Source organism: Anas platyrhynchos, chromosome 13, assembly GCF_047663525.1.
Source record: "Anas platyrhynchos isolate ZD024472 breed Pekin duck chromosome 13, IASCAAS_PekinDuck_T2T, whole genome shotgun sequence".
Taxonomy (NCBI): Eukaryota; Metazoa; Chordata; class Aves; order Anseriformes; family Anatidae; genus Anas; species Anas platyrhynchos.
In genome coordinates this window covers 21,618,746-21,643,371 of record NC_092599.1, presented here as the reverse complement: position 1 = coordinate 21,643,371, position 24,626 = coordinate 21,618,746, and the positions used below count along the sequence as shown (strand labels likewise).

General features: G+C 34.0%; 1 protein-coding gene and 1 long non-coding RNA gene across 8 annotated transcripts in view; both read left to right on the top strand.

The window, feature by feature from the left end:
* Nucleotides 1-24,626, top strand: part of ERC2 (ELKS/RAB6-interacting/CAST family member 2) — a 550,520-nt gene that overhangs the window by 447,804 nt on the left and 78,090 nt on the right. The gene's annotated exons all lie outside the window — the stretch shown is intronic.
* On the top strand, nucleotides 4,919-7,875 carry LOC113845043 (uncharacterized). The gene is made up of 4 exons (XR_011812384.1): nucleotides 4,919-5,021; nucleotides 5,134-5,192; nucleotides 5,977-6,169; nucleotides 7,563-7,875. It is a non-coding gene; the product is annotated as an uncharacterized lncRNA (long non-coding RNA).

Below are 24,626 nucleotides of genomic sequence, written 5' to 3'. Positions count from 1 at the left end.
ATCTTATCAGTGGGTCTCTTTTTAATGAGTAGCCTCACTTAGGACTTCCAATACATAATCTTAAGAAAACATTTACTCAAAATTATTTTTAACAAAAGCATTTCTGTGTGAAAGATAATTGAGCTATTTCTGTCCCATCAATCAGGATCAGCCACATATTATCATTCAGAACAGTCTGTTTCAGAAAATAGAGATCTGTAAGTAAGCAATTTTGTTTTGTGAGGATTATTTTGTGTATGTATACATATGACACATGCAGTTTCCTAGGAGCTTCATAAAAATAATTAAAGTATTTGTTGCCCATGTTGCACATCGTTTTTAATATCACGGTTGAAGTTTCAAAACATACAAAAATACATTGATTCTAAAGCAACATGAAATATATATATTTATAAAAAAAAAAAAAAACATAACCAAAAGAGATATCAGTGAACATTGCAGAAATCAAATGTTCATTTGGCATCGAGAAAATAAAAACTTGATATCTTTAAAAACTGTAGTGGATATTGTCCTTGGAGTTGTCTTTTATGATACTGCACTGTGGTTGCTATAAATCATGTGCTTTGTTACTGGTGTTAGAATGCAATTTTAGCAAGCTTCAGTTTAGGAAATATCTTGTTTATCAACAAGTTACTTTTCCTTAGAACAGAAACCAGTAGTTGGAATATAAAACCTCCAAATCTGCAGGTGAGATGTTTGGCAATTTAATGTAACTTAGTGAGATGAAATAACACTGTTTTAAAATGATTTTTACTTACTCATTTTCTACATTATTTTTCCTACAAGGAGTGGGTAGAGTGTGCAGAACTTGCAAGAACCTAATATTCTCTTGGCAAATGTTTCAATGATTAATGATCAGGTAGTTCCAACACTAGTGTTTTTTAATGATGACAGATGAATAAAGGCTTTCTAGCAAGGAGGAAACAGGTGCTGAGGTGCAGTACAATTTATTGTCTGAATTTTGAGGCTTTTTTAATAGTAGAAAAGCCACTTTCTTCTTCACTGATTATTTATGTATTTATTTATGATGATATTAGCTAAAGACTCCATCTTCCGTAACATACTGCTCAAAGTTCTGTCATGATATAGGTTAACAAAGCCCATCAAGTATCTTGATGTGAGATCCTACTGCCAGTCAGTTAGTACCTCAGCAGACAGGCACTATCCGCAATGTCCTCAGGGTAAATTCTTGTTTGCATTTCCTTTACAAAAAGCCTACAGTTGTTATTACACCTGCTGGTGTTCTATGTCACTGACCTCTCACCTAATGTACAATGAGGCGTTCTTTTTTAACATGCAATCTGGCATTCTGCCGTCTAAATTAGGTTCATTTGTCATGTACTATCCTATCTACCAGCAAGCAAACTGGGGAAAAAGAGGTCAAAGTAGGGATTTTTCAAATGTAAATGTTTCCTGGAAACTGCTGTTGAAACTTAGGCATGTCATTCAAAATGCAAGTTGTCTCAAAATGCTTGCTGTCTTTCTTAGAAAACAAATTGTCTTTTGTAAGTACTTTTCTGAAAGTCTTTGCGATAGTTTTGAATGAAGTTGTTGCATGCGTATTTTTGTTGCAAAATATTGTTGCAAGCAATAAATAAATCACTGGGTGATATTAAAAGCATATTTTTCCCAGATGGTGCTTTGAAATACTGGAATAAAATGGAAAAAATTAGTTTTAAACCACTTACAGGAAGTGGGATCATGCAAAAGGCTGGTTTCATTTCCAAGTATATTGTTGCAATTGGTGCTTTTTTATTTGGGATGTGTACAAGTACATAATATTACATATATAATACAGTATGATATTAAGTGTATGTTTTGTCCCCTTGTATGTGTGGGTGGCTAATTTAATAACATGGGCCAACATATGGTGAGTGACAAAGTGAGCAGTAGATTCTGGTAGCCAGTGATGTTACCTCTCCTAAAATTTAATGTAATTAAGTCATTAAAGACAGTAAAACTTAATGTCATGTCCAGTGTTAGTAATAAGGAAGGAAAAAGTTTTGTGTTGGTGATATGTCAGTTAGAAGGAAGAGATTGGTTGTGAAATTTGGAATTGGCTTTTTGAGCCTGAAAGTTGACAAAAAGAGTTCTTCAAACTTGTAATTTTTTATGAGATTGAGAGAGAGAGAGAGAGAGAGAGAGAGATTGAGACTCATTGACCATGTGAATGTGTTTACAGGCAGGTGAGATCAGGAAGGAGCTGAAGAAGCAACCTCCCAAGTTTTAGCAGCAGTATGGACTGTAGTTTGTTTCTTAATCTTTGGATAAAATCACCTGCAAACACAATTCCTTTACTGTGTCTTTGATGATAGATCATAATATCCTGCCCTACGTCCAAGTAATTTTTTTCCAAGTTAAATTCCCATCTGGTATCTAGTTTTTAAAAATCCTATCTGGTATCTAGTTTTTAGCTTGAGTAAATATGTCTAAAATAGGTGATCTTGTTGCTTCTCCTTACTTGCTTTCCTGATCATTATAGAGAACACAAGAATGTGACCTTTCTAATATTAATTAGTTTCAATTTCCCCAATAGCGGAGTCATGTTCTGTGATTTATTTCTGCAGGCAAGTAAAAGTAGCACACTTTTACTTTTATTAAGTAATAAATTGTTAGATTAAAAAAAAAAAAAAAAAGTTTTCAAGCTTAATAATACTGTCTTCTGTTTTCCAGTTGGCAAAGAATAGAGCAGAATTTTAACAGCCAGTATCCTTCTTTACTAGTCTGTCCAGACTAAAAGATGGTTAAGGACTGGTAATTGGAAGAACCTTAATTCTGCTCCAAATGTATTTGTAAAAATACATTATTTGTAAAAATCCATTTTATTGTTTTAACTCCAAACAGATGCATCGTAATTCCTGTTTGTCTACTTTGCTGTAGAATATGCAGAAATTTTTAAGAGAATCTTTTAATATAGAGTGTACAATATAAATTTACTCCTATGAAATCAGGAATGATTACAGTCTCATGTTGTGTAGCAGAGTAAGAATTTTGGACCCCCTATTGCCAATTTCCAAGGCAACTGCTGAAATGAGTCTTAAACTCTTGTTCTCACTTCAGCAATTTCTGGCAGAGGCAATGTCATATTGTATAGTACAGCTTGTATGATACCCAAAACAGGACAAAAATTTGGAAACAATGGGAGAATTTGGCATTTATTAATCTATAGGGCGTGCACATAGTTTAAATAACTTTATGATGTGAACATCTATGTGCTTTAGTCAATAATCAACAGTTTTGCAGATTTAGGAAAAAGAATTCCATTTTAAAACAAAATCAGCATGTCATAAAAAATATTGACATAAATCTGGAATGCAGTATGATATAACACACCAAGATTTTAAATTGCCAAATCATTTTATGCACTCTTTTTGGAAGACAAAACTCGGTATGTACATGCAGACTACAAAAGTGAATCAAACGTCAGTCAAGCATCAGCAAAGGTTTGCGCATGTATTTTAAAATGTTGTTTTCTCTAAATTACTGACTCACTGCACTTACATTTATTACCTTTTTGTTCTTTTTACCAAATGTCATTGACAACAAATCAATGAATCACATCTTTAGAGATGCCATGAAATGATGAACCTTTTGATGGCTGCATTTCTGTCATTTAAAACTAGTAAATTTCCCTTTTCTTTTGTTTTTCTTAAAACTGTATATTTGCATTACTGTGGTGTAAGAGATGTATCGTGGTAAAGAATATGACCAAAATTCCAGTACACCATCAAAGAACTCCCAAAGCTGAAAAAATGTAAGAGGAATTGATTCACCAGATTTAAGCTTCCTTTATGTCAGGACAGAAATCAGTCCTACCAAATTTCAGATCCAGGTCTGTAGTGTTTTCCCAAACATTTGCCACTTAGTAAAAAGAAGGCCTGTTGCACAGAAGCCTTAAAAGTATAAACTCAGCTATTTTGGTTTTGTGGTTAGGACAGTGCTGTTTATTGAGTTTCCAGGTAGGAATCTGGCTAGGTTATCTAGCACTCAATAAATTACTGTACAGAGATTGAGCTAAAAAAAAAAAAATTACAAAAATAAAAATCGGGATGCTTACAGTGTCATCATGAGAAATTAGTCAACTAATCAGTCTGCTTATTTAAAACATTATAAAGAATATGAAATGGCTCCTAGTATAATTTCCCTTTTCTATAATAAACTGTTAATTTGCCATTCATATTTACAACAACTTCAAAGAAAACTCATGAATTGGCTTACTATACATTTTGTTGGTTTATTTTTATGTTTTCAAGAACACTGCAAGCCTAAAAATGCAAATATGTCATACCATTTGGATTAAGGATTTCCTAATATTTTTAGCTTCTGAATGCTTGAAAATTTGACATGCACTGAAACATAAATGTATCAGTGTTTGAGGTTGAAAGAATAAACGACATAGATCATTGTTTAACAAATAAGATTTTTTTTTTAATGTAGTATTTCATCATTCTGGCATGTTCGAGGAAGTTTGAATCTAAATTCCTTTGGTGAATTGGTTTGACTTTCTTGCCAGGGTCAGGGGATTGAGTAGTTGTGCCAAAGTTTTTTTATTCATCCCTGTTTACTCAGAGAGTGACAGGAAGCTTTCAGAGTCAGTCATTCCAATCACTCATACCTGAACTGAACCCACATGAATGTAAATCCATTTGGCATTTACCCAACCCAAGTAATTTGCACATTTAGCTATATGGTTTCTGTATTTGTTGTAGGTGTAGTCAACTAGTGTTTATTATTTTGTGCGATTAGATAGAGCAGTAGCATTCAAAAATCTCTATGAGTCTGTGAAAAAAGGAATATGTTATAAAGAACATACTCAGGAATAGTGCCTTGGTTTGCTTGCCATCTACAGTATGAGTAGAACACATGTGCTGGAGTATGTGTTAGTTAATGTCTCTTTAACTAGCTGTGTGGTATGAGGGCCAGCTTGATGAGGTGGAGCATGCCAGTTTTCCTTCCCAAAGGGTCTAGTTGTTCATATTGGCAGGAAGTTTTACTTACCAAAGTGGTTAGCAACTGGCAAAGTGAGTACATCCAGGTCTGAGGTATTCCTTACACACATTTCTTCATGGGAATTTCTTATGTTAACAAAAGTTATGCATGCAGTATGCTTAATATTTTGTTTTATTTATCAAGGCAAAGAAACAACTGTGTGAGTAAGGTCAATATACAGTAAAAGTTATTTTAGGTTGAAGGTGAGTACGTTGGTCCTTGTGGTTTGTTGTTTAAATCTTTAGAGATTTTGCATATTAGCAGCTATTTCCTGCAAGCAATAGCATTGATGTGAAATCCTAGAAGAATTTTTACTTTTCATTTTCTCTACCTTCCTTTTAGAGCAGAATGATACTCATCCTCCTAGAACTAGTTCATTTCTTAGTTGTAATATTTATGTTTGAAGACTTTTGTATTGAATGTATTAAAACTTATTATAATGTTTTAAAGAGTACACAAATCTCATTGATATGAAAACTGAATAGAAGTAGTTGAAGTTTCATGTTTACCAAACTTGTACTCACTTCTCATCAGTACTAAATATAAAGCTACAGAAAGTCCTTGCTTAAGGTAGGAAGTCCAGGGAGTTCCTCTCATGGAGGTGATATATAAACGTGCTGTCCTCCAGTTGAGCTGGTTCCTTTTCACTACTGCATTCAATTTAGAGCATTATTTTTATTGAAATGGCATTTTTAGAGCAGTATCTGAAATCTTCTTCCTAAAGGAACATGCTTGTCCAAATAATGCACTGAACAGTAAGTTTTACTTCATTTTTATTTTTAAAAAATGTAGTGCAAATACAAACTAACTACAAACAACCATGTGCCAAATAACAGTTTAAAGGTAGCAAAAGTAGTTAATTAAAAAACAAATAAATCACTTGTTAATATTGTTATCAACATTAAGTTGACACCCCACCCACTTTTTCTTAAAGGAGGTTTCTGGTTGAACAATGTTGTATTTAGTAATTTGTGATCATTACAACAGCCCGGATGTTGAAAGACTGTCTCTATTGGTTCTCTGGAAGAGGTCAAAATGAATCACCTGTGGAACAAGGCCTTGTTTTGCCTCACAGCTGTTACTTCTAGTAAAGGAGAAGAAGACATTGAAATAATGTTACTGCTAAATCCATCCTTTCACTTCAGTTGCAAGCTTTCCTGTATGTGAAGTTTAACTGCAGGTGAGTTATTTCCACAACAAGGCTCCTGTGTTAGCAGTTTTTAGAGCTGGCTAAGCATCCTGCTATCAGTATTTTCTCAGTAGTATGACAGCAGCTGTTCTTTGATTGAAACATGCAGAAAGATGTGTTAAAGTCAGATAAGCATCACTTCTAAAGCAGCTTTACCTCCCAGTTTGCTCATCTTTGTAATATGGCTAGTAGAAGGAACAGTGAAATTGAGCTTTGTAATTCGAGTTATAATCTTAAAAGATATGTGTAAATCTACCTAAAGAAATGTTTCACTTTGCGTGTGTTTGTGTGTATCTCTGCTTCTTGAGTCAAAATGCATGCATGACTTTTTAAATTAAAAAGCTCATGAAAGGAGCTTTTCAGACATCATTAAAGGTACTTCATTGTAGTTCTGAATGATTATTTCTTGTCATTCCTTATGATTATGGTTTGCCTTTTTGATGACTTATCATTATTTTTTTATATATATATATATATTTTTTTTGAAGTGAGTTGTGGCTGGACAGCAGTAGTTTCTTTCAGCATTATTTCCAAAGCTGCTCTTATAAGACGACATTAGGCAGCAAATTAGTCCTCAAATACCTTGATTCAATTTTCACAGTTGCTGCCAAGTAGGCCTTCTTTCACAGGCTATTTTTTACTTTGTGGTACTTATAATTAACAATCACTTATAGTAACTCTGCTTCTGTATTCTGTACAGTGAAAAGTAATCCTTACTGATACAAATTACTAATGAAGATAAGCAACATGAAAATGTACATTAAGCTTTATTTTTAAAATGGTGTGAGCTATGATGGGTAAATAATTGTTTGTGAAATGATCCCAAGTGCTTTGTCAGGTACTGAAGATTTTCAAAGTATAAATAGGGCTAGAGAAATGCTCAGATCTGGTTTCTTCTGATCTCATTTGATTTTTGATTATGTACCATGAAGAATGGCATTCTTCTAAAAAGACAGCTCCAGCTCTTATGTCTGCTTAAATCCATAGGATGCCACTTAAATTACATTAGGAATAAATGGGTCTGGTAAGATATATTACCAAACAATAGAGATTGAAAACTCTAATCTCTCAGCTTTTAAGTAACTTAAAAATGTGTCATTGCTAAATTTTATTGCTAGGGAATTGAACCAGTAAATTTCTCAGCTAATCTCTAGACTGGATTTGACTATGATTGAGATTGTGTTTCTGTTCTAGTTCAATGAACATCAAAACATTTTCAAAATAATGAAACCTAGTATTGAGTTGCAGAAGCTCAGAGATTCAAACTGTTTTTCAATTGGCTCTAGCTAATCTCCTCAATCTGTTTCTCTATTGCATGTAAGATGCTAAATATATTTGGTATTTTACATTTACAGTACACTCAAACACTTTCTGTCTTTTGTAGGGAGCTGGATTATGCATCTTCATGAACTACCTGACGTCTATGTTGTCAGAAAATAACTGTTGCCTGTTGGTGTACATATACATAGTTTTGACCATTACCCCAAGAACATTATTAGATCTCAGAACCATTAACTCATGTATATTCTGTAGTCTGGGGTAAATTAATCTCAAAACTCAAACTTTTCTCTTATAGAATGGTATTTCTACAAACTTTATGCACTGTGTTACTTAGTGCTCACAAAACTGAATGGAAAGTAATTTAAAGTGTGCTCATTTTATGGAATCATTTAAATGGTGGGAGTTTGAATAAAGAGTTCTTCATTGGCTTTGATCCAAATGTGTCATAAGTAATATATTTAGCATAGCTTTCAAAAATACAAATAGGAGTTAATTTAATTAAAGCTCATTCAGAAATAAGAGGATTGTGCTTGACCACCAGTATTATTTTTTTTTGAAAAAAAAAAAACACTAATGGAGAGAATTTAAGTCTACCGTCTACCTATCTGAAAGTACCGATTAACAATGCAGTAGGCAAAAAGACTGCATGCAGAACTATTATGAAAAGTTTGCTTTGCAGAATATACTCATAAGTAGAAAATTTCTTTACCCAATTGTTCCGGTCTCTGCTAATATCCATTTGGACAGACCTTTCCTGGTCTTGGTGCTTTGCACAAGGTAGATATGACGATTCATGAGAATAGTAGCAATAACCGTAAAGTTGCTAGTACTAACTAGTAGTGATAATAATACTAGGAGCCTGTCCTCTGTGTTGATGTTTGTTTCTACTAAGCTACTTTTTTAAGCTATGAGCTTTTTGTTTTGATGAGTTCGGGCACTTTGAGTACTCCAGTATGACACTTAACTGGAACATATCTATTTTATCTACTTGCAAACTGCTATGTGACAAGCTGCAGAGGACCAAATTACAAATCTGAAGTAAACTAGTCTAGCTTCTTTGGTCCATTGTGTTCTGAGATTCAGAGACCCTGCTATCTTTAGAGAACTTTATAGCATAAAGAGGCTTTAGGAAGAATGAAAAGGGAGGAGGAAGGGGTGAACTTGAGCCCCTTTAGTTGGCAAATCTTGAGAAGGGTTTGGTGAAACACTGTAAGATCATTCTAGGAAAGAAGAGTTTACAGTAAATTTAGAGGGTATAAAGGAATTTTGCTTTATTTAAAATCCTCCAAAATTTAGTTAAACTTGAATTTGTTTCTGAAAGAGGGTTCACTGTAAGTTCCAACCAATTAGCTGGATGAAAAGAAATTTGAACAGCTTTGTTTGCAAAGGGAATTTTCAGATTTATTTTTTTCCCCTTCATTGTTTTTAAACAGACACTGAAGTATTTTGGCACAGCTACATTCCTTGTATTCATTATCACTCTTTCTCTTTTCTTACTAGTAAATACTAGTAATTACTTCTCATATTAGTAAATGTAAACCAAGACATTTTTAGCCTCCGTGCTTTTCATTCAGGTTTTCAAACAGTGACAGTGACTAAAACAGTTCCGTCAGTCTCTCAAGAGGGTCAATTTATGCTTTAGCAACTTGCCATAAGTATAAGAATATAATTTTTAAAATTTATTTACTGGGGGCGTGTGGTCTGAGATGGGGCAAGAACTCCTTTTTGTTTTCTTTAACAAAAAGCAGCTATTCTAGCTTGAATCTTCATGGCATTCTTCTAAACAATAAATAGTTTTTATTTGAAATTGTAATTTAATGAAATAAGAATAAAGACATTGAATGGGGATTGCTATGTTGAGTACCATAAATCCATTATATGATAGAAAAAAGTGTAATGATGTTTAATTACGTTTAATTTGTATTCCAGTAGTTAGAAAACAAAACAAAACAGTTTTGTCATATTTTAATCTAGAAAATAATTCAAATAATTATTGAATGTTAACATTCAGAGTCTGTTTGAAGAATTAACTGTTTTTTTTTGTTGTTGTTGTTTTTTGTTTTTTGTTTTTTAATATATATTTCCAAATTTCAGCCAATGTTAGACCGCAGTTTGGATGTTGTGTATTGAGGTTTGACAGTACTACCCAGTTTAGCACTGTGCCCCTGTGTTTTTTATAAGTGTGACAGAAGTCTTGAAAGGGTCTACTTTCATGTACTGTTTCTGGGCGTATTTGTAGCTGAGTAGCATTTTCTGGTAGGACTTCAGTTCAATCCATCTGAATTTCTGAAAACAGTTTGCAAAATTTTCACCTGATTTTTGGATCCAGCCCATATTTTGATTTAAATCTGCTAATCATTTTGCCTTACTGTGAATTGTAAGACTGACCCTTCAACTCTTCTCTGTTTTTTATTTTCCATGCTGTAAATAATATATGTATGTGTGTGTGTGTGTATTCTCAGTGGCATTGATATCACATTCATTTGCTTTTATCCTACTTGCTTTTTTCATGGTTAAAAATATTCATGACTTAAACTATGAAAATAAATGTTGACAGAATTGAAATGGCATATGTTCAAGTTGGTAGGATCATCTTTGAGCATAATTTTTGAACAGCATGGTACTTCGTTTGGAACACAAATCGGGGATTTTTGATGATTTATCAAAGTGCACAGTATGGAGGAGTGACTGATAAAAGACTTAGAGGCAGATGTGAGTCAGAACACAAGAAACCTTATGTATCATTGGTAAGTTTATACAGGCATCCCTTGAGGAAAGTGATATACTGTTGATTTTAAAGGTTAGAAATAGCATCCTGATGTATGTTAAGAACAGATATAGCTGCACAGACAGTGCAGACTGTGCACTGGTCCCTCTTTGTATGGCACAGGTAACATGACTTTAAGTACTGCCTGTACCCCAATTTCCCAAGTAACCTCTGCCATGGATTGGTGTGCACTGTTCTGATAGGATCAGTCCTACTGAAATAGAAGCTGACATTTCAGTAAGATCCTTAGAGCAAGGAAATATGATTACTCTATGCTTTTTGTACTACCTAAACTAATGACCACAGATTCACCCTAGTGTTGTGAAGATTAACAGCTCTTTCTTTCAGCATGTTATTAATTTCCAGCTTCTTACTAGGACAGGATTTTGTGTAATTTTTGTTGTTAATTCTCACAAGTTGGGACTCAGTAATAAAGATAAGTCTTGACTATTCATAGGTTTTCTCCTAAGTTACTTATTTTGTTGTTCTAATCTTTGTTTAATATAAAACAATAACAACAAAGTTATTACACAGATTTAGACCATTTTAGACCATTATCTTGTCAGGCCTCCCTCTCTCTCTCTCAAAAAAGGAGTGACAGAACTATTCAGAGTTTAATGCAGGTTTTCATACTTTATGGAGATGAAATGGTGAAACACACAATTTTACTCGGTGTAAAATTATTAGTACAGCACTACTTCTGACTAAAGCAAGAACAAAAAAGGTAGTCTTTTTGCTGCCATATTAGTGATATCACCATTTTCAGCTTCTTTTCAAATTATCGTGACATTTTTCTGGAAGGTAGGGTTCTTTACTTTCATATCTAACTTAGGTCATCATTTTCTTGATATTCTGCCTGTCCTAAAACTCTTCATTGTGTTAGTCTGAGTCAGTATGCTTTAAATTTTCCTAAACTATTCAGTAACATTCCTAGTTTTATTTGACTTTGTCTGATTTTACTCAAAATGAGGTGTCCCTTGAAGTGTCTTTATTCAAATCTACATCATTTAAAGGGTAGATAGATACTCCTCTGGATGACAGATGTTACAAAGATAAACTACCATCGCATGCCCTAATATTGTTTCTGAAGATGATTTATCAAGTGGTTGACAAAGCTTTTGGAATTAGCTTGTATTTATTTCCTAGTCTAGAAGGCTTTTTTATTTATTATTATTATTATTTTTTTTATTTATTTTTTAAGCCACTGGCTTGTCTCTCTTTCATTCTAAAATAGTAATCTCTACTGGTTCGTATAGGGAGATAAGACAGAGGTCTCTGCTTCCTGCGAGGTAGTTTTTCAAGTATGAATGCTTTATCTTTAAAGAATAGTAATGGGGACAGGGGGAAGTCAGTGGAAAAGATTTTCGGAAGTAAAATTTAAAAAATCTATTGCATAAGACATCATAAAATAATATTGTTGGCTACTTTGTGCTGTAGATGTTTTTTGTTGTTGTTTTTGATTTTTTTTTTTTCTTGGAAACATTAGCTTTTAGTGAAAAAAGATGTGATTGGTCATTTGATTAGCTCTGTTTCATGTTGAACACAACTAGAGTGTACTTAAAATAATTTATTCAATTGATATATGAGTTTCTCTTAAAACTCACCATTGTACTTTTGTCTGGAGTCAGTATGCTTTAATTTATATATACATATATATATTAATTTCAACTTAATTTAATTTTAATATAACTTTTAATTTCAAAAAATGCTAAATTTCTAATTTAAAGTTCTCGGAAATAGAATGTTTTCTATATTACTCTCAATAATTAATTGGGCATATGGTCCAAGAACTCATGAAGATCACATGTATTTCCAGATCTGTCTTTGAATATTTAAAAGAAGAATTAACACAATTTAAATATTTTTAATGCATTTTGTTGTTGGAGTTCCCATGTAAACATATAAAAATGTGAAAGAAAAAATACTGTAAACTTAAAATAATCTGAAATTGAATAAATCACTCTTCCTTCTAATGTCAGATTATGAAGATGGTTTGATTTTACAGTGAGTGAGTACTCCATTGACAGGTTCTCATGTGAACAGATTAGACATCCATCTGAGACATTCTTATATTAATTCATTCCTGTGGAAAAGTGCAGGCTTTTACTTATGTTAGAGATGATTTCAAGTGGCTTGTAGAGATTACATCTTGTATGGGAGTTTTAGCTGGAATAATGTAACATGGAAGTGACGATTTTTAATAGGTATGGTTCAGGTGGTACTACAGAAAATGAGTCACTCAGCTTAATGGAAAAAGCTAACATATACACATGTGTAGCAAGCAGCTCTAAGAGTGCATGTGTACATAAAATGTAACACCAAAAATATTACTGCTGGTTTATGTTCCTTGAGTATAGGCAGTTATATATAAACCATCTTCATGTCTGGGGCAGTTCACAATCAAGTGGCAGTTCAGATCATTTGCAAAAGCATGATTTTTGATGTACAAAAGGGAATAAATACTTTCTGAGCCAGTCCTGACTCTGTATAACTATGATAGTTGGTCCACTTGTGACAGAAGTCAGGCTTAAGTATAAATTTTAAATATAGCTTAGAAATTAATATTTTAGTTACGTTTTCCATTATATTTTATCTTGACTAAATTTTTACTTAAGATGAAATTCCTGCTCAAAGCAAGAATGTCAAAATTAAATCCAACTACTCAGACCCTTTTTTGGAATGAGACTTATATATATATATATATATTTATTTTTTTTTCACCAAGACCTCAGAATATATAGTCAGTGATATACATGGAAACATTATACAAACAGGTGGTACAGAAATATGAATAAAGTATGTATTTCTCTATTTGCAAGATAGATTTCTCTATCATGCAAGAAAGGATGAAGCAGGAGTGTGGTGGAGATTTTTAATAAACTAGTTACTGGCATCATAAGTTCTATGTAAATGATCCTTCTCAGCAGGAGGGCTTCTATAAAAGGAACTTCAGGGGACTTCTATCAAGGAGCCTTTAATTCATCATCAGTCATTCAGGAACAGAGAATTTAAGATTCAAACTTACCTGCATATCTGGAGATCAATTGTCCTTGATCTTCCGTAAGAGGTCAAACTACTGTGAAAGAATCATACCTTCTCGGTGACACCACCAGTGCCAATACACTTTAATATGTGAATTTATTAGAGAAGTTGGGGAACCTTATTAAAGGACCTCTTCTCTGTATTTGGAAATCCTGTCTTCTCTGCCTTGATTTTTCCGTTTACATTACCAGTAACATTGTACTGGTCAACTATACAGTACTTTTAACTGTCTGTTAAGAACTCATATGAGAGCAACTAATTTAATATTAGCCAGCTATAACACTATTTGATTATAGTAATTTTCCAATAATGATTAACTTGGATGAGTTTGAATTGGTTTCCTAAAGGAGAATGGCTTTAAATTCCTTTGGCTTATCCATTTCCTAGCTTCATTAAATGGAAATTAAATATACTTGCAAAATTGTTTTATTGTGAAGATATTTAATAGTGGAGTAAGGCATTCTAATTAATCTTATTTTATTATTTTATAGCCATATGATATGAGTAACTTAAAATATACCTCATAAGACAGTGATGATGCATGAAAAAGCAGAGGTAGAACAGTGTATGTGGAAAGTACAAAATACCCAAGGTGATTTTTCTTTAAATCATTGCCCCAAGTCTGATCTATGCGTTATGGTGCTGCAAGTAAAGGATGGTCCCAACCTTTCCTTGACTTCTGGCTGTGTGAACTCTTGGACATTATTAGTACTCATGTTCAGCTTACAGATCTGGTTGGACACTAGCTCTTACTCATCCCCCCCCCCACCCCAAAAAAAAAAAAAAAGGTTGAATCAGTGAGCTTATCTAGCTCACCACTAAGCCAAATGAATAGTAATGCCAGAAAAGTCCAATGAGAAGAACTGTATGGCTGAGTTTGTGAGGTGAGACGGGGCGTAGTAAGGCAGGTTGTCTCATTCATTTCAAATATTTGGGCAAACATTCCTGTTCAACAATATCTACATCTGGCATCATATAACAGATTTGATCAATTTCCTTCAAAAAAAGGTACTATATTTCTTTGTTAATCACATCACTGTGATTTCTGTCACTCAAGAATGTGATATGGGATAACCTTCTACTCTTGGGTAGACCTGTGTGGTGCCAGGAGTTGGACTTGATGATCCTTATGGGTCCCTTCTGACTTGGGATGTTCTATGATTCTATGATTCCATTTACAGGAGAGCAGGTAAACTGAAGACATTGTAAAATGATATCCATTGGCATCATTTGCTATATTTGTGGTTGCCGCATGTTTCTGCTGTTATGGAAAGGTCTTGTAAAAACAAAACAAAAAATAATCCAAAGAGTTTGGAATACTAATCTGTTCATGTGTTTGACCACTATGTGATTTTTTTTTTCCCCCTTTAAGCAGTCCACTAATGTGAGGTTATTTTACCTACATAACCAGTTCTTTAAAGGTCAAATAGAAACTTGCCCTGTAATATCTTTACTGATTCAGTGTAATGAAAATGGAGTTTTCCCATCATTGCAGGCCATAAATCATACAGACTATTCTCTTTTTGGATAGATTTCAGATGTCGTGTCTTATATGTAGCACTTGAAATGTAATTTCTAACCAGACGTTGAACTTCTGTAACAAAGTGCCTATTCATTAGACATGATATTTCCTGGGTATCAGAAGGGCATCAGCAATAGCCTTTTATCCAAGAAAAGATAAGATTCCTCCTTTCCCTGTGACTGAGCCAACCCCATGGAGGAGCAAAAAGGGGAGTTGTGTAAAATTTTTTATCCTGTTGCAGGTGGCTAAGTTGCTTGCTTTCCATTCGGCATTAATAAAATATTTTTTTCAGTTGCAAATTACTCACTTGCAACAAATGTGTTTGCCTAGAAATACATTAAATATTTTAATATTTAAATAAACATTTAGATTTAGATATGCATTGTTTTAAATACATAGTGAATTAGTTGATCTGCATCTTTCAGACCTCAACAATCGTAAATATATATGGGCTTTTCAGTAAAAACAGACCAAGACAATGAATGAAGTCAATGTTGATGGGAAAATAATTAGTTTTTTATAATAGGCAATACCAGCTGTAGAAAAAAAAGGATTGAAAATTTAAACAAAAAAAGATATTTAAAAGTGGCAGCCGTTAGCCTGCTGTAGTTTACATATCAAAAGGTGACCTACACTTTAAAACTTGGTTTCTCCAGTGCTTAATAAAAACAATAGAAGTCACAACAAACTCTGGCTTGTCATACAATCCCCTAAAATGGAACAGAAAAAGAGGACTCCTGAGATAATGCAAATTGGGAAGCATTTAATTTTTCAACTAAATTTTATATGTCTCATGTATAATGAAAAAAAAAGTGTTTTAGAATAAAATTCATTTTGCATAGTTGTTTTTTTTTATATGATTTTTTCCTCCTAATATGAAGAACTTAAAACAGATTTCAAAACTTTATAAATAGTCTTGAAAATTATGATTAAGTTACTTTGTTGAGATATGTTAAAGAGTGAGCACCACACTCAACTCATGGTACTTGTTGACAAGTCTGTAGACATGCATTTTGCATCAGATTATTCCATGTGTCCTTACAAGAGAAAGAGCAAATCAATTTTCTTAAGTGGTTTGGTTGAGGCACTGTTTGCTTATTAATGAATCTTTATTCAATGCTTAAATTAAAAAAAAAAAAAAAATATATATATATATATATATATATATATATATATATATATATATATATATATATACACGCATATTGTATGTAAGAAGGACAATATTTTTTTAACTGGAAGTTAAAAAAATGTGGAATGCAACAGAGAAAAAAAAATGTAAAAAATGAAATCATTGTAGGAAACACCACCAGAAGGTATTGAGCATCTGTAATATACTGGTGCTGGAAGCATGAGAAGGCAGATTCTACATAGATGTGTCAGTTGTCAGCAAGAAAAGCATGCTTTGGAACTGGCTATGAACTTAAGGGTGCACACAACCATATCAAATATACTTACAGCACAAACAATTTCCTATATCTACTATCACACCACATATGTTTTAATTCTTTATTTGCTATTTTGCTGGCCCCTTTAAGTGGTTTAAGGATGCTGTAATATTTCAGGATTAAGTCAATGATTCTATGATTCAATCTGTACCTACTTTATAAGCACCTATTTGTGGATGGGTTGTAGTTAAGTCTTGAGAGGTTGTAGTTAATCCTGTCTGGGTTGGCTTAAACCTCCTTGTTACCCTGATGATGTCCATTATGCTAGTTTATACTTCTAGACACATCTACATTCACCTCCACTCAGTGTGTTAATAACGCTCTTCATTGCCTCTGAATGTAGTAACAGTGCAAGGATGTCTTAAGTAGCCTAAGTGAATCTAATCATAATATAGAGGGATAGAAGAGGTTGAACTCTCAGGAACGTGTGTTAAATTGTGGATGAAGTGACAGTGTTCACTTACATTTTCTTCTACATATTTAGTTTCAAGGTGTTGGCAGCACAAATTCTACTTCACTGTGGTGATTGGTATAAAAAAAAAAGAAAAAAAGTCGATTCCTCTTCCTGTTTTTCCCCTATATTTTCCAGTGTGCCTTCTAAAATCAGCATGGTAACAACATTACAACTTGGTAAAAGCTACTGGTAAAAAAACCTTTCCATCCAGTTTTAGTCAGTAACTGCCAGAACATCAAACAAATCTCTGAGTACCGGACTGTCATGTTTCTGGAGAGCTCTCTTCATTTAGGCTCAGGGAACCATAATAACTCATGCATCTGTAATGTGCTGATGCTGACATAGCTGGGTTCTCCTAACTTAGGACCAAAGTAAAACATCTTCATTCTGGAAGGCAACCCTTGGTGTCAATGTTACTGCCTCCCTTGCCAGAGCTTCTTTCTACCAGGATATGTTCAGGTAGGTTGTGGGGCTCTGTGCTGTACAGGTGTGTTTCTCTTTCATACCTGTGACAGTACTCTTCCTGGTCCCTCTGGGACCAGGAATTGCTGCTTTTGGAATCTGAAATTTCTCTTAATTAAATAATTTTTTGGAAAGGTACGAATTACTTGGAAATGGCAGTAAATGAAAAATGTATGCATTACTTCATGTTATTATATTATTGTTAGTTCCTGTACATCATTTCATATGGTCTATATATTAATTATTTTGTTATTAATATTGCTTGCCTTTAATTAATTTAATTGAAGTGGTGAGCAGGTTAGAAAATAAAATAAATGGAAAGGAGGGTCTCTGCCAGGATAGGTCAAATTTTAGACCTTCTAATTGTGATCCTTGTCACTATAGAAAACAACCAAAGAAACAAAACTGCCAACCACTCTATAATTTTGTGAAGATATGTAATGTCTATTAGGTTAACAGTGTAAATGTTTATTTAAATAATATAAAAAAAAATTCACTGGTCCAGCATGATAAAAAATCAAGGCTAGATTAATTTAAATACTGTATTCAGCCCTGAAGCGTAGGTCATAAGAAGTTTATGTGAAGAATGCAAAGCCTTTGTCTCAGCCACTTGTACTGTAGAGCTGACTAGCTGCAGGATCAAGCCTGTACAAAGTTTTGCCTAGATTTTGTTATATACACAAGTTGGGAGTGCTTCAAAAGCATTAACATTTACACTTCTGTTGGGATTAAGTGTTGTGTGTGCCAAATTCTCTTCCTGTTTTCAGCATTTTTCCTAACTTTGTTTGGCAGTTGTAAGATATACAGAGCACATTGTGTAGCTGTCTCTACTCAGAGGAGATGAAATTAGGAGAAAGGAGTAGTTGGTTCTAATGTTTGCATTGTAGCTGATCTGATTAAATTCAGTGTAAAACTACTGGTACTTGCTCTGCAAAAGAGGGTAAGTTTGACACAATGTCTTTTGGGAAAGCATCCAGCTAAAGGTCAGGAAGGGAACAAAATAAAATATTCTCTTTTCCCTGGAGGTCTGCTAAAGTGGACTCCATTTTAGAGTATTATAGGGCATCAGAGCACTTAGACCAGTGCCTTTCCTGAGCATAGAAAACCCAGCTACACTTGTATTTGCTCTTAAAAATGAAAACTTTTATATCTCCATCCTAGTTGTGCATGCACGCTGTGTTGCACATGCTGTACTGGAAAGTGCAGTAACCTGTCATGCTGTAGGTAATTTCACCAGAGTACTAACCATGGTTAGTTATGCTGTTATGGGTATGTATATACACACAGTGATGTTGAATGGAGAAGTAGAAAGATGTGTGCCTTGTAGTAGTTGAGATATACAGACATGGTGTCATTTCAGTTCCTTCTAAAGGAACTGAAAGTTCTGTTGTAAACTGTTGTTCTATAACAAGTAATAATTGGCTATGAAGACCTTACATTTTATAGATTGTTTTTTCCAATAGTCCCTTTTGGTCAAACATTGGGAAAACTGAGTGATACAAATATATATTCTTTCAAATCCTCTCTTAAAACATAAATAGAAGACTATCTACCCCTTTTAAGCTCTACTCCCAAGGAGTGATTTATTTATGGGAAAACAAACATGTCAGTGTTCCACTGTGTACTGGATCACCACTTGGTGTTTTATGTGTCTCAATTGTTGTGCTTTCAGATTGTAAGTCCCAAGGGGCAGGGACCATGTCTTCTTTTGTTTGTACAGCACTGAGCCTACTGTCAGCACCCTATAAATAAGAAGTAATTATAGTGCTATGTACCCATGTATTTTGAAAGTTTGGGTCTGCTCCTGTTGAAATGCAAGGAAAAAAACATCCCTTTTACTTCAGAGACACAGGATATGCACTGCATTAGCTGGCTGAATTTGATTTACATTGCAGTTTCTGTGTGTGTGTGTGTGTGTGTGTATGTTTGTGTGCGGAAAAAACTAAAAACTGTAATACATCCTTTACAACCAGGGTGCTTTATAATATGAAGCTGTATTTTGATTGTTTAATGAATACATAGGAGGTGTTTTGAATTAACAATGCTGTTTCAAAAGATGATAACCGGTTTTCCAAAGCTAACAACTTAGCTTATTAATGTGATAGTAAAATAAGAAATGAAACTGGTACCAACTGTGGAAACTTGTAATTAGAATGGAAAATTCCATCATTCTACTTACTCAATAGACACAAAGGTTTTTCTGAGTGCAACGAGTGCGGAGAATACCAGAACAAGAATAGGAAACCTGTTTTGAGCTACTATGCAATCTGAAAGGTGCACCATTATTATTATTATTTTTTTAATATATGTGAAACATACTTTAATGCTGAGACCTTGTGTGTTAAGGTTCTGCCTGAAGTGAAGTTTTACGGCCAATTTATAAGGTCTTGCAAACAGGAGTTTACAGTGGAAACAGTGACTCTTACCTTAATTGTGGCAATGTCAATAGCATTGCTGTAATGAGGATCTGGCTACATTCCATCTGTTGACCACACCAGTGTTTTTTTGTGCATCATAAAAGAAGTGTTTCCCCTCCATATCTGATTTTCCACATGTCAATCCCTCCTACGCACTCCAGCCTTTTCAGTTTATTGGAATCCCAACACATGAGCTGTGTAAGTGATGGAGATGCATGCTTGCTCACATGATTGAGACATCCTAATGCGTGCAGATCTTGTGGCACGCTTTTTCAGATGCAGTGACTTGCCTTTGCAAGTCACTCCCCCACTGCCAGCTAAGTCACACTGGGTACATACAGTTGATTAACCAGTCAGTTGCATGTGGCACATGAGTTTATAGAACTAGAGAGAGGAAGCAGCACCATGCTGTAAATGTCTGAGGTCTTGCAGCAGGAGAGCATGAGATGAGGCCAAAAGAATGAATTTCGTGTTTAGCGCATGAGACTTGGCAGATCTACTTACTGACGTGTCTGGGGAAAGCTTGTAGTTGCATTTGTGTAAGGAAGAAGTCATGCATTTAAAAATATTACTAAAAACTACTGCATATTTTTAAATGAATGCTGAGCAATTTTAAGTCTGTCACCTTATTGTTTTTTTAATCAAGGCAAGAATTGAATAAATGCACCTACTGAAGTAGGAATAAAGTTGCAATAAAAAATCTCTTAAATGAAATACCAATAAAATATCTTTTTATATGAAGCAAATGCTGCCCAGATGTGCACGCAGTTTCATAGAAGTACATATAGCTGCCCTTATTGTTCAAAGCTATGTCTATTACTAGAACATTTAATGAGTGATCTAATCTTTTCCAATTTCAATGGCTTTTCTACCTCCATCAAGGTGAGATGCTGTGAATATTGAAGCTGTTCAACACAATGGTCCTACCGCTTTTAAACTCACACTTTATCAATGTTTGGGACCTTATGCCTCTTCTGCCAGGAAAAGAGAAAATTTACAGTGATGTGTCTTTGATACAGACCTAAATAACTGTGTTATAATATACATAACTAGTTGTGGTTTTTTTGTCTGTTTGTTTTAGTTTATTTGTTTTCCTGAGCAAAGAAGAAATAAAGGAAAAATGTGGTATTTTCTTGATGTCCTACCTGTTTTTTTGGTAGCATTCAGCCACATAGCTATCCAGGTCACAATAGTGGAGTTTATCTAGCTGTGCTCTACTTTCTCCTCCATGTCAGTTCTGTGATGTTTTTGCTTCTCCTTTGTCATGTGTGGGGAATCCCTCTACTCAAAGCACCACTCACTGAAACATCCCTTCTTCTTTTCTAGTGTGTACATGTTCACATGCACGTGCTTGTATTTTGGAGATTGTTCTGATGCTCTCACAGATCTATTGTCTAATAAGTCTTCTGAACTATCAGTTTTGGCAATACATTGCCTAAATCTCTTCTATTAACTTGTGTAGTAGGTTTTCATAGGAAGTTGGACTTTAGGAAACTTAATGCTGTAGTGCCTGAGGATATGTGATTCAGTTGTGTTATGCACATGAAGGCTATATGCATGCCAGTTTTGGCCCTGAGTATCTGACAAAGTTAGTATCAAATGTATTATGAATATTTTTTTATGAATGCTTTTAACCTAATGAGATTCCAAAATATTAGTCCTTAGATCTTTGGGAATTCATTGTGCATCAAAGTGCTGCTGTAATTTTGTTATCAAGGAACATTCCTTATTTTTTATCTTATTATGTACCAGCTTGCTTTCTGTGGCGTATCTGCTGTTAATGCAGGAGAAAAAATACAGTCCCAGATTTTAGGATGAAAGCTGGTCAGTAAACTTTGTCTTTTAGGTACTCAGAAATGTATGTGGTAAATTGGAATATTTTAGGGCTGTCTAATTTTGGATTTGACATCTTTAATAAGAGATCGGCTCTGCCATTTAGGTGCAATATTCCAGGACATGGTGTCATTCCCTCCTTGGCTGCATCAGGAAGTCCAACCTTTATTGCATTTGTTCCTGCAATAACTTCACACTTTCTCTCACGCTCCCTTCAGGTGTGGAGAAACTCAATATTCAAATCTATAAATTCACCACTGTGTTACCTGTTAAATCACTAATAATGGTCTTCAAAAGCTATTAAAACTGCTGTCTGACAAAAGAGGTGCAAATGATGAGCTAAGCTTATAAATACTAATTCAAATAAGGACTGTATTTGCCTTTTTATTTTTATTTGTTGTGTTTTTGGTTTTGTTATTGTTTGTTTTAATATTTATTATTAATATTTATTTGATCATAACAGATTAAAATTATGTTTTAAAAAAAGGTTTTTATTCAGTGAATAGCATTCTTGGGCATCCTTGCATAGGTCTGTTTGGGGGACCAGGGAGGCCTTGCCTTACTATTTGATATGATTGTGACATGCTTTGGAGAGCTAGGAAAGCTGGATGATCACTCTCAACAGCCATTGCATCTTCTTGCTCCGAACTGAGTGTTTTTCCACTTTCTCTTCTGGTTACCATTAATTCTGACTGCTCGGGAGAAATAAAGTCTTAATCTGAACACCTCTTCCAGAAGCCATTACTGTCTGATATACTTTACTTCCTGTCTGTAGGTGAAGAAATGGCATGGTTTCTGAAAGTGTTGCTAGGATTGATAGGTAGCTTTGCTGTTAAGATTTTTCTGTCTCAAAGATAGTTTCTTTGTTTTTCTTGTTCACATTAAGATCTGTTGTTTGTACGTTGTCAGTACACTAAATGTTTGGTCAACTGCAAACTGTAATCATAGCAGAGCAATGTAAGCATGCAGTTTACATTACTGGTCTTGTTATTGAGTCCTGGAAAACTTTGCCTCTCCTCTAGTACCATCTCATGAAGTATTTGATGTGGGAAAAGCTTCAGGAGTTTAAGAGTGGAAAAGAGTTTTTCTATGTTTTAATTTGTTACTGTGAATATCTCATAACTGATGATAATGGCTCTGACAGTTTAGGGAGCTAATCAGGCACGGCAGAGTACAAGTGATTGAGAAGGTCAGTGTGTGAGTGTTCCACAGATCTTACCTGATCATTTGCTTTGTGATCATTGTTGCTTTGCCTTTCACCTTCTTAAATAAATAAATAAAATTATTCCAAGAAGATGATCAAACACAAAATGTGAAAAAGATATAAAGACATCCATCAAATGTGCATCATATGGATTTATAAGATGTTTTATGTGCTTAGGGAGAATTAAAAAGTATAAATGTTATTGTGTATAGGCCAGTAGCTCTCAATTACATTGTTTTGAGCATGCAGCATCGTTCTCTATAACAAACTTCGGCTTCTTATCATTCCGTACCTCAGTTAAATGTTTTTGTTTGCTTCTTAAAGGTCTTAAGCATAGAAGTTCAAAGTTGGGTTATTTATTTATTTTCCTTGATGCAGACGATAAACGTTCAAAGAATCACAGACTTGAAAGATGATTATTTTGTTCATAGACAAAGGTGTTTGGAGCCTTTGAGAACAGGGTTGATATATCAGTTGGAATAACAATAAACAAGTTTTGTTTCATATAAAGCCAAAATATTTTTCAAATGTTGGTAATTAAATGGAATCTATAAAGAAGCTAGGATATTAATATCAAAGGTGAATATTTCAATAGTAGGAGATGCCAGCTTGCAAGATTAATAATTAGGAGTGTGATTCAAAATTGTTGTAGCTATACCTTTAACCCACAACCTTAATCTTGTACTATTATAATGCCAATGACTTCTATTTTACTGTGTAGTAAGATATAGTCTTCAGTACACTATAAGTATTGCTGTAGTTGAGTATTAATTTATTAATAGACGATCCATTTTCAGCAGGCAATTTTTTTAAACGTTTAATGTTTTCTAGTATTTCATCACATCATTCAAACATCCATACTCTTCCCTCCTTCCCCCCTTTTGTCCCGTCCCCCACTCCCCCCCTTCTTTCTCTCTTAAATTATTTCTTCTTGTGTTTATCCTGGTCATCTGCAACACAGCAGCTGGAAATTAGGGAGTAAGTCAGGGTTTTCTTTTATTTGAAATAATTCTTGAATCCCTTTTGTCTAGTTTTGTCCCCTCATATTTAAAACAAAGACACAAAACAGATCATTATTTTTGTATTTCATCTGTCTCTTTTATGTTGCCTTATGTCTCTTATTTTTGTCTCTTCTCAGGTAAGCGTATAGGTCAAAAAGCAGAGTACAGAAACACTTTGGTTGTTCTGAGCTATGTAATATAGAAGATGCTATTTTTTATCATTTGCTTTGTCAGTTTTTATCACTTCAAGATGCTAATATTTTTTGTCCCATACCTGCATATGGATACATTTTTTAAAACATGTTTTTGCTTCCAGCTTTAATTTTTTGGTATGTCATATGATGTCACATACCAACATATATGATGGTATGTGATGAGCTGAAAAATTAGGCAAGAACATTCAGAGCAAAATAGTTACAGCATGCTGGGAGGTAAAGTTCAGGAGAAAGTAGATACAGAAAACAGATATCTGGACCTTGGAATGAGTCATGGCATCCATTTAGGATGACTGGAAACTAGTGATCAAATTAATTATAGCATATATTTTGCAGAAAATAAATAAATCACAAGACAGGTGAGAAATTTGTAACAAGGAAGACAAACATCAAAAAATTGTGGTGGATTCTCTGTTATTCTGAATCTTTAGCTTAAGATGCTGTGTGTGTTCCAGATAAACCAAAAATTCTGGATCTGTTGAAGGTATCATTTGTGAATTCATTATGAACAATATCATAGAGGGACTTTGACTTTTTCAGTTGTTTTCTCCTGGCTTTATTCATGATGGAAGTTATACAAAGCAAAGGATCTGGAAATGTGTTAAGAATTTCACATGAAGTAAGGAAGATTTAACTTGCTCACCACTTGTACATTGGTGTCCTCCAAAATCAAGGCTTTCCTCTGGAAGCTCATGCACAAATACTTACTCGGTATTTATTTTTGATACGCCTTTTCATGTTTTTTTTTTTTTTTTTTTTTTTTTTTAATGATTTTATTCAGAATAAGCATGCAATCTGTAAA